Source organism: Mustela erminea, chromosome 9, assembly GCF_009829155.1.
Source record: "Mustela erminea isolate mMusErm1 chromosome 9, mMusErm1.Pri, whole genome shotgun sequence".
In the NCBI taxonomy this organism is placed as follows: Eukaryota; Metazoa; Chordata; class Mammalia; order Carnivora; family Mustelidae; genus Mustela; species Mustela erminea.
This window is the reverse complement of record NC_045622.1, coordinates 65,096,406-65,107,829: the sequence shown is the minus strand read 5'-3', so window position 1 is coordinate 65,107,829 and position 11,424 is coordinate 65,096,406.

Below are 11,424 nucleotides of genomic sequence, written 5' to 3'. Positions count from 1 at the left end.
GCGCGCATTGCTTGTCCCAAGGTTTGGCGGTGGAGGGGTGGGGGTCCCTCGTGCCAGAAGACTCAGACAGGAGCTCCAAAGGTTGTTGTAGGAACTGTCACAACCCTAACTCCCAGGGCACAAACTTCAGAATATAAACCAGGGCGAAGTAGAGCCGGTACCACCTGTTGGGGTCCTTACTCAGGACCTATGCAACCCAGAGTGCGAGGCCTACTGGCACGGAACTGCGAGAGTCAGCGGGGGGTACCACGGGGATATCCGGAGCCCCGGCCCTGGCCCTCGGGAGCGGTGGCCTCGAGTGGACCGCGCCCCCTGCCGGCTCGGCTCCTGACCTGGACGCGACCCCAGACTCCCCCGGAGCCGCAGGGGCAGGACACCCAGCAGAGACTAGAGGAGTGGGGCTCGCCAGCACCCCCAGAGAGACTGAGACTCCAAGGTTCTGGGATGGGCTAGTAAGATTTCGCAATAGGGGCAAGTCTCGGAAAGGCTGATTTGAGAATTGGGATTTGGAGGGGAGAATTATCTGAAGTTTCAGAATTTAATTGCCTATTTGGAAATAAAGGAATAACCAAAATTAGAACGGACAATGCTGTTTCGTTCCCCACCCTCCCCCCACTTGTAATCCAGTTATTCCTTACAAGGTTACAACCTGAGAGTTTGCCTTGATGCCCTCGGAGATTTCATTCACCCATTGTTTGTTGTTGTTTTTAAAGATTTTATTTATTTATTTCACACAGCGATCACAAGTAGGCAGAGAGGCTGGCAGAAAGAGAGGGGGAAGCAGGCTCCCCGCTGAGCAAAGAGGCTGATGCCAGGCTCCATCCCAGGACGCGGAGATCATGACCTGAACTTAAGGCAGAGGCTTTAACCCGCTGAGCCACCCAGGCACCCCTGTTGTTGTTTTTTAAAAGTTTTTATTTATTTGACAGAGAAAGAATAGGGATAGAGGGAACACAAGCAGGGGGAGTGGGAGAGGGAGAGGGAGAAGCAGGCTTCCCATCCAGCAGGGAGCCCAATGTGGAAGTGGATCCCAGGATCTTGGGATCATAACCAGCAGACACCCAATGACTGAGCCACCGAGGCGCCCCTTCATTCACCCATTGTAAATGTGAGGATTTACTGCCCAGGAGCACACTAATGCTTCACGTATGTTAATCACTGTAGGGCTTACAAAACACAGCCACCTCCTGATCTTTGACCCTAACGCCTACCCTTGAGTTAGGGTCGGAAGGTTGACAGTACTGTTCTTATTTCACCAAGTAGGAAATTTAAGTTCAGAGAGGGAGGAATTTGACCAAAGTCACACCAAAGTAGGAAGCAGTAAAGTCCTAACTCGGCCTGGCAAGCAAGCACCGCAGATTTGGGCGAGGCATGGATATTTCTAGGCTGGGGTCATCATTCCATCAAGGGGGAAAGGGGAGTCCTAGCCCTCGCCCAGGGATTTATGCCTGTTCATGATGAATCACCCCAAGCACGTTTGTCACCCGTTTGGGTTCTTCCATCACTGCCTTTTTTTTTTTTAAATAATATTTTATTTATTTATTTGCCAGAGAGAGAGAGAGGGAACCCACAAACAGCAGGGGCAGCAGGTTCCCTGCTGAGCAAGGAAGCTTGAGGTGGGACTCCATTCAAGGATTCTGGGATCATGACCTAAGCTGAAGGCAGATATTTAACCGACTGAGCCACCCAGGTGGCCCTCCATCACCCCTTCCTGACTTTACTTTCTTACTTCCCTTCTGAGGGCCAAACTGGGAGGGAACTCAGCCCCACCAAGCTCCCTAGTTCTTGTATTCAGGCCTCTGGTATCCTATCACCCCCTACCCTACTCTCAAGTCCTGAAGACTGGTGCCTAGACTCAGAGGCCGGTGGGGGTGGCCCACAGGGCCACTGGGACTCTGTGGACTGGCTTCTAGTACCCACCCTGGGGCTATGTGAAGGTGGGTACAGCACGTTTCCCCTCTAGTTTCCCCATCTGTCATGTGACCCCTGCAGACCTCTATGCTTCCTACCTGCCTTGCCAAATTTTTTCTGAGACCCAGTGCAAAGGAGGCTGGGCGCTGGTTGGCAGGGACCTTGCCTGGTCGGACCACACAGTGCTCGTTCAGTGGCTTTTCATTCTCAGGACTGAACCGTGGATACTGCACCCTGGGAAGGAATGGCCCAAGCTGAAGTTATTTATTATTCTGGGGACTTTTCCTTAAGGGAGTCACCTGAAGGGATCTGAGTTCCAGCTGAGGGTGGGGGACAGATTTCTGGCCCTGGTGCTGAGTCTGATTCTGGTAAGAGCTCAGAGTCATACGGGTGCTCAGCAGTGTAGTGTCTGGGTTCCGGCCGCCTGGCTGTCCGCAAAGCTGTCACTGCAGCAGACCAGATCGGGTGGCTAGTCTCTTGCCACCTCCGACAGTAGGTATTACTGTGCGCCTGCTCTGTTTCCAGGAGCCGCCCTCAGCCAAACTAGTCTGCTTTTCTCCCACTTCCCATCTCTTCGTTTCAGTTTGTTCCCTGAGAGTCAGGCTCTTCGCACCGACCCGGTCCAAGACATTCTCTGAGGATGCGAGTTGTCGTCGCCAGCTTCCAGTTGGATCCACGCCAAGACAGGTTTTACTTTCATTTCCCTGGCGCGCACGCCTCAACTGCTGTAGAGGTCAAGGACAGCTGGGCACTCGCCCACAGCCGGGGCAGGTCCCGTGGTCTGGACTCGTTCCTTCCAGTTCCCACCAGCCCTGGGGGGGCGGTGCAGGGGGCGGACTGCGGAGGTACTGTAGCTGTACCTCGTTTCCTCCTCTCTGTGTCTTTTGGAAAGCCCACGATTCCGTGGGAGCGGGTGGGGAGTGCGGAGAATTCGCTCTAGCTCCCCTGCAGGATCGCAAAGCGTGATCCAGATGCAAACTTCGCTTTGAGCTTGGGGCTGCTTCAGCTAGCACAGCAAACCCAGGAGTGGACTCGGCTCCACTCCTCCTGGCTCCAGCCTGCTCCAGCGACATTGCAGCGACCCCAGGAATTCCCACCTGACAGCCTTGGCACACTTCTTATCAGCTCAGGTGCGCCGTGTCGCTCTAGCACTTAGAGGTCTGACGTTTGAAAACCCCGCCAATTGTATTTTATTTATTTATTTATTTATTTAAAGCAAAGTACTGGAATGGCAGCTCGGGATTTTGCTAGAACCCGCGTTGTCTTCGAAAGTGTGTGTGCGTGCGCGCGCGCGCGCTCGCGTGTGTCTGCGTGTGCGTAGGTGGCCGACTGGAACCAGAGTGTTTCCCTTGGGGATCGTGGGGTATAAATTGGAAAAGTATATAAAATTTGCCAAATGTTGGCATGTGTTTTTCCCGCGTGTAACAGTGTTCGCTTACTTATCGCTAAAGACACACGCACACACAGACATACACATGACTGAGTTTTCAGTTAAACGGTCGGATCTAGAAGGAAACACCGCAGCGCGAGTTCTGCTTCTGGTGATTTGTTAACGTGGAGTTTCATCCAAGTTGCAGTGATTGTAGATTCTCACTGAGTAGAAGAAGGAAGGAAGAGAAGGAAGGAGGGAAGGAAGAAACATCTTTAAAATCTCACTGTCAAGAGAAAGACAAAAAAAGAAAGAAATGCTGGTTAGTGAAGATCCGCTTTTTTCTTTTTGTGCCCAAGAATTCTTAAAGGGTCAGATTGTAAATAAACCCCAAAGCAGGGTAATAAATGTATGTATCCCGAAATCATATATAAAGACACACAAATATGCTAAATATTTGTTGTATTGGTGTCTCATTTCTTCTTCACATTCCAGCTGCATTATTTTTAGGCCCTCAACCCAAGCCTTATTCTTAGTAATGTTTGGAGTTAAAAAAAAAAATAGTGGCGGTGGTTTCCCAGCTAAAGCCAGGGTGACCACACTCAGGTCATGAAGAAAAATAATGAGAAGCAATATATAATATTAATGATATAAGAATAAAAGCGAGTAGCTAAGTGCATTGCATAATTATCTCAGATGCCTCTTTTTTCAAACAAGTTTTATAATGCATTTATTATTCATATGTTTCAAAACAACACTGCTGAGCTGAGGGATTGTTTACAAAGTCCATTTGAAAACAAGGGTTTTTTTTTTTTTTTAAGATTTTATTTATTCACTTGACAGACAGAGATCACAAGTAGGCAGAGAGGCAGACAGAGGAGGAAGCAGGCTCCCCGCCGAGCAGAGAGCCCGATGCGGGCTTGATCCCAGCACCCTGGGATCATGACCTGAGCAGAAGGCAGAGGATTTAACCCACTGAAAACAAGGTTTAAGAAACTTCCTGGAGTCATAACACAAAATAGTTTTTACGGAAAGGACACAATCAGCTTTGCAGATTTGGTCACTCACAGGGAGAGGTAAACCAGGATCCAAAACTTGGCACTCTTTTGGGGATCTCTCACTTCTCCAAAGAGCTAATAAAATATAAATCTTTTACAGAAAAATTCTTGCACATAATTCATGTACATAAACCAAACTGAGTGTAAAATACGCATATAATTTGCTGCCTCATTTTTGTGCTTTTACACAAAATAGATGGACAGAAGCAATCAGTTCTGGAGCACCTGGCTGAGTCTATAGAGCATGCAACTCTTGATCTCAGGGTGGTCAATTTGAACCACTGGAAGTAGAGTTTACTTAAAAAAAAATTATATATGTATTTTAAAAAATAAAAAAGAAAAAAATCAGTCCTTGTGTGTGATAAAACCAGAAAACAAACCTCCCTGAAGCTTAACAGAATATAAATTGCTATAGGATAAATGAAAGAGAATATGGAGAAGAAGGTAAACATATGAAAGTTTGTTATACTATCAGCTATAACAGAATAAGACAAGATGACTTCAAGAGAAATTTACTACTGATGACACAATGTTTATCATTAATAAATGGATTATAGGGACGCCTGGGTGGCTCAGTTGGTTAAGCAGCTGCCTTCGGCTCAGGTCATGATCCCGGCATTCTGGGATCGAGTCCCACATCGGACTCCTTGATGAGCAGGGAGCCTGCTTCTCCCTCTGCCTCTGCCTGCCATTCTGTCTGCCTGTGCTTGCTCTCTCCCCCTCTCTCTCTAATAAATAAATAAAAAATAAAAATAAAAATAAAATAAATGGATTATAAAAGTGATGATTAGATCATTTGGGTTTCAGCTGTAGCCAACGGTGTTAACAAGATCAACAATTATGCTACCTGCCTCCAGGTGGGATCCTATCCTAACAGATTAGAACCATCATACACGGTAATGAAACAGTTTTGTTTTTGTTTTTGTTTTTGTTTTTTTAATCTTTTTTTTTTTAAGATTTTATTTATTTATTTGACAGAGAGAAATCACAAGTAGGCAGAGAGGCAGGCAGAGAGAGAGAGAGAGGAGGAGGCAGGCTCCCTGCCGAGCAGAGAGCCCGATGCGGGACTCGATCCCAGGACCCCGAGATCATGACCTGAGCCGAAGGCAGCGGCTTAACCCACTGAGCCACCCAGGCGCCCAGTTTTGTTTTTTTTTTAAGATTTTATTTATTTATTTGACAGAGAGAGACCAAGCAGGCAGAGAGGCAGGCAGAGAGGCTGGCAGAGAGAGAGAGGAGGAAGCAGGCTCCCCGCCAAGCAGAGAGCCTGACGCGGAATTCAATCCCAGGACCCTGAGATCATGACCTGAGACGAAGGCAGAGGCTTAACCCACTGAGCCACCCAGGCACCCTGAAGCAGTTCTTATATATGGGATTGCATAATTTGAAAGTGCATTTATTCCTTTAACAAATATTTACTGAACATGTATTACATGCCTAGCTCTGTACATACAGAAATCATCAGTGCAAACATCATTCTTGTCTTCAGTGAGCTTACAGCATAATGGGGTAGACTGATATAAATAAATCTTCAAAAGAATAAATACATGATTATAAACTATGGTAAGTGTTCTGAAGGAAAAGCAAAACTAGGGGGACCTGGTGTTCCAAATGGAGGAAACAGGACGAACAAAGCCTTAGGGCTAAGAAAGTGCTTGGTACATTAGGGAGAGGCCAGTATAATTGAAAAGTATTCAGTGAGGAGGAAGAGGGGCATGAAATGAGATTAACAAGGTCATCAGGATTAGAGCAAATAGGACCCTTTGGGACATGATGAAGATTTTGCACTTTATTCATGATGACATGGGAATCCATTGACAGGTTTAAAGTTGGGAGAGACGTGATCTGACATACACTTACTTAAAGGAACATTTTGGCTATTTACTTTTTTTTTTTTTTTTTTTAAGATTTCTGTTTATTTACTTGACAGGGATCACAAGTAGGCAGAGAGGCAGGCAGAGAGAGGAGGAAGCACATTCCCCGATAAGCAGAGAGCCCGATGTGGGGCTCAACGCCAGGACCCGGGGACCATGACCCGAGCTGGAGGCAGAGGCTTTAACACACTGAGCCACTCTGGCACCCCACTGGTTATTTACTTTTTTAAAGTAATCTATATTGCCAAGGTGGGGCTTGAAATGACCATGAGATCAAGAGTCACTCGCTTTACCCCCTGAGCCACCCAGAGCCCCTGTTTTGGCTATTTAATGTGTTGAATGGATTAAAGAAGAACAAGAAGGTAAACAGTTGCAATGGTGGCACCCTGGAGAGACAGGTGAGGGCCTATTCCCCTTAAAATCTCTATTAATATACCCCTATACACACATACACACTCGCACTCTGCCCTAACTAGCTGCTCTGTTTGTCACTGTTTTGACATTTTTTTTTTTTTTTAAGATTTTGTTTATTTGACAGGGAGAGAGAGCACGCACAAGCAGGCAGTGTGACACACAGAGGGAGAGGGAGAAGCAGGAGCCCACTGAACAGAGAGCCCAACATAGGGCTGGATCCCAGGACCCTAGGGACCATGACGTGAGCTGAAGGCAGATGCTTAATCAACTGAGCTGCCTAGGGGCCCTGTTTTGAATTTTTTTTTTTTGAAGATTTTATTTATTTATTATTTGACACAGAGATAGAGAGCACAAGTAGGCAGAGCAGCAGGCCGAGGGAGAGGGAGAAGCAGGCTCTCCGCTGAGCAGGAAGCCTGATTCAGGGCTCAATCCTTAGCCGAAGGCAGCCACTTAATCAACTGAACCACCCAGGTGCCCCTTGTTTTGAAATTCTTTTTTTTTTTTTAAGATTTTATTCATTTACTTGACAGAGATCACAAGTAGGCAGAGAGGCAGGCAGAGAGAGAGGAGGAAGCAGGCTCCCCGCGGAGCAGAGAGCCCAACGTGGGGCTCAATCCCAGGACCCTGAGATCATGACCCAAGCCGAAGGCAGAGGCTTCAACCCACTGAGCCACCCAGGCGCCCCTTGTTTTGAAATTCTTAATAATTTTTGAACAGAGGGTCCTACATTTTCATTTTGCATTGGGTTCTACAAATTATATAGCCAGTCCTGCTCACCAAATAAATAATCAAGCTAAGTAAAAGCAGCCTGCAAACTCTCACAGCACTTACATACACTTATATACTTATACTATAGCTGCTAATGTCAGGGGTACTTAATATGTGTGTCAGGATTCAACTATTCATATAATCACACGTATGAAAAGCAACTGGTTGATTTCCATCAACCATTTCTGAAGACTCCTTCCTGTACTCCAAAACATACACCCCACATAGAAACAGTGTGTTTGCTATACAAATTTAATTTGAAGACAAGGTTCATAGCTCACTTATTGTCCTTAAGTTTTACCTACATGGAAACTCTGGAACCACCCATTAAACAGGGACATCAGTTAGGAAGTTACTGCAATAGTTAAGGTGGAAAGTAATAGTGGCTCACATAGTGGCTCAGATAGTGGGGTGGCAATGGGGGTACAGAGCAGTATACACATTTAGGAAGTAAGATCAGTAGGGCTGAGAGTGATCAATGTAGGGCTGAGAGAGGTGTTATGTCAAGGGTAAAGATTATTAAGTTTATTACTAGGCAGCTGAGTGGATGGTGATATGGGAATGGATCAGGCAATTTTCTAAGTGGTCTCCTTTGTTATTGGTTGTAGAGATCATTTGAAGAGGCCCCAGCCCCACCCATGGACATTTGGTTAAGTCTAACTCTCATACTGCCTCTCTGAACTGTAGTGGCTAACCACAGGAAGCACTTGAAATGACTGCAGAGATCAACCACTCACTCCGCAACAGCCAACTGTAGGAGGAGAGGACTGATAATTCCTGCTTACTAGTAATTGGCCCTTTTTTCTTCTAAAGCATGAATGAAATGCATCTGCTGTGTATGTATCATCGTGTTGCATATTCTTCTTCCCTTCCTGCTCCTGCCAGACATCAGTAAAACAAATCTGGGATTGCTTTACTCCCACACTCTTTGGAGAAAGGTGATGGTGGTTATCTCAAGGGGATGGTCTGGCCTTCAGCCAACCTCAGTAATTAGTGGCCTCATCAGGGTTTATCAGTTTCAGCAGACTGGCAGCTGTTGGCCAAGAAATAAAGCACAACTCCAGTGTATGCTAAATATGTTCACATGTGTATATAAACATATGGTCCTTTATACATACAACTAGGATATGTCAAAATCCTTTTGCTACAGAACATGCATTGGAAATGGAATGGCAGCCCACCCAGCAGAATGGAATATGCCTCACAGCACACAGCATTTAATTCTAGGCTTTGAAAACAACTAAGCTTTGATTAAAAAAAAAAAAAAGAGTTTAAATAACTCGAGCCAACACTTATTAATAAAATAAAACTCAACACATTTAGAAAGTAAAATGGGACTCCTATATCATGTGCAAAAAACTCAAAATGGCCTAAATACAAGAGCTTAAACTATGAAACTCTTAGAAAACGGGAGCAAATTTTTATGACCTTGGATTTGTCAACGGCATTAGATATGAAACTGAAAGCACAGAAAACAAAAAAAAAATTAGATACATTATATTTCATATGGTATATACATAAAATGGAATATTATTCAGCCATTAAAAAGTATGAAATACTGATACGTGCTGCAACATGGATGAAATCTGAAAACATTATACTAAATGAAAGAACCTACAAAGGTCACATATTATATGATTCTGGTTTTTTTATTAATATTTTATTTATTTATTTGACAGAGATCACATGTAGGCAGAGAGGCAGGCAGAGAGAGAGGGGGAAGCAGGCTCCCCACTGAACAGAGAGCCCCATGTGGGGCTCGATCCCAGGATGCTGGGATCATGATCTGAGCTCAAGGCAGAGGCTTTAACCCACTGAGCCACCCAGGTGACCCTGTATGATTCCATTTATATAAAATATCCATCATAGTCAAATCCACAGAGAAAAAAAAATGGTAGTTACAAGGAGCTGGGGGAGGGGAAATGGGAGTGACTGCTTACTGGGTATGATCAAAATTGTTTTGGAGCTAGATGGAAGTGGTAGTTATACAACATTTTGAATCTGCTAAATACCACCCAATTGTACACTTTAACGGGGTTAATTTTATGATATGTAAATTTCACATTTTTAAAAAAAGATTTTATTTATTTATTTGACAGAGATCACAAGTAGGCAGAGAGGCCTGCAGAGAGAGAGATGGTGGGGTGGGGGGGAAGCAGGCTCCCGGTTGAGCGGAGAGCCTAATGTGGGGCTGGATCCGAAGATCCTGGGATCCTGATGCTGGGATCATGACCTGAGCTTGAGGCCAAGGCTTTAATCCACTGAGCCACCCAGGTGCCCCATAACATTATTTTTTTTAAAAGTTTTTTTATTTAGGTAATCTTTATACCCAACATGTGGTCGGAACTCAAGACCTTGAGACCAAGAGTCACATACTCTTCCAACTGAGTCTGCCAGGTACCCCTTTGCCTTAATTTAAAGAAAAGTAAAATGGGGAAGGAACATGACAGCTGCCTTAAAAAAGTGGAACTCTATCTGAAAGATAGATTGTTTTTTTTTTTTTTTTTCCCCTGGGTAGTTCCAGAGAGCAAAATTAGGGGAAGTTACAGGACAACTCTAACATAAATGAGGAAGACCTTTCTAACAATAAGTCTTTTAAACAGTGGAATGGGGGCTCCTGGTGGCTCAGTCAGTTAAGTGTCTGCTTTCAGCTCAGGTCATGATCTCAGGGTCCTTGGATTGAGTCCCGCCTCAGTCTCCCTGCTCAGTGGGGAGTCTGCTTCTCTACCCTTCCTCCCAGCTTGTGATCTCTCTTTCTCAAATAAACAAATAAAATCTTAAAATAATAATAATAATAAACATAAACATAAATAATAAAAATAAAAATAAACTTCCTTGTCTTCCAAGGAAGTTAGGTTACTCCTTACTGAAAGTGAACAAGCTGGATGATGAGCTCTTCAGGGAAGTTATAGAGAGGATTCTTAACATGATGTGTGACTGAGGCTTTTTTTGGTTTAATTATTTTCAAGAGTAATCTGTTATCTTCCCTCCACCCCTGTAACTAGGCTGATTCAGTTTGACCGCAGGCAATTTGCAAACAAATTCCTAGAGTTAAGGTATTCCTTCCCGGGAATTTCAGTTCTAGCCTAGCCCAGCCCTCTCAATTTATAGATGAAGAAAGTATAGCACAGAAAGAGGAAATGATCAATTGAACTTTCAGAAGTTGAAACTCCAACCCTCTGGACTTCCAGTTCAGAATTCAAGCTATTGCAACTTCCTGTTGGTAGTTGGGGTAAATCGTACCATCACCCATTAAAAATAGTTGAGCACCTACTGTATACCAGACACTGGTCAGAGTTCTTAGATATGAATGGTAAGGGTCAAGTCCTCAATTAATGAGTAGTGATAAATAACCACGAAGATGATCATATTTGCAAATCATGGAGAGCCCAAAACTTCAGTCTACCACCTGTAACTTATCCAACTACTAAAACTTCCTCAATTGACAAAACAAAGTCATCTGGGTGACTCACCAGCCAAATTCGAAATGATCAATACGAACAGCAAACAAGAAAATGACCTAGATAATTCCTAGATTGGATGATGAGACCCACTAATTCATTTTATTGCGTTCTTGAGTAGGGGAGTTGAAGTCACCACCTGCTCTGGCTTCGAAAGCCCTGGGAACGCTGCAAGCAGAGAAAATGCAGAAGGGAGGGTCTCCCTTGAGAGAGAGACAAAGCCTCTTCCCGTGTACTCCGTTGCATCCCGCCAGTTTAGGAGGATCCCCGTGATGCCCTGTTCTTTGGCGGAATCCAGCTCCCCCTCCTTCGCCCCCAACCCCTGCCCTCTCCCACTTCGGGCACTCCCGGGGAAGCCCAGACCAACCTCCCCCAGCCCACTCAGCACTAAAGCAAGAGGCGCCTCAAGATTGCGCAAAAGCCTCTCCCTCCCCCCGCCTGCTCGGTGGCATGTTCCTAAAATTCCCATCTGCACAACATAAACAGGAAACGTGCAGCAAAAGCCCTGGCAGTGCAAATTCCATGGCCGAGTCGAAGGCGGGAGAATCTCGTCTTTGGGAGGGGAGTAG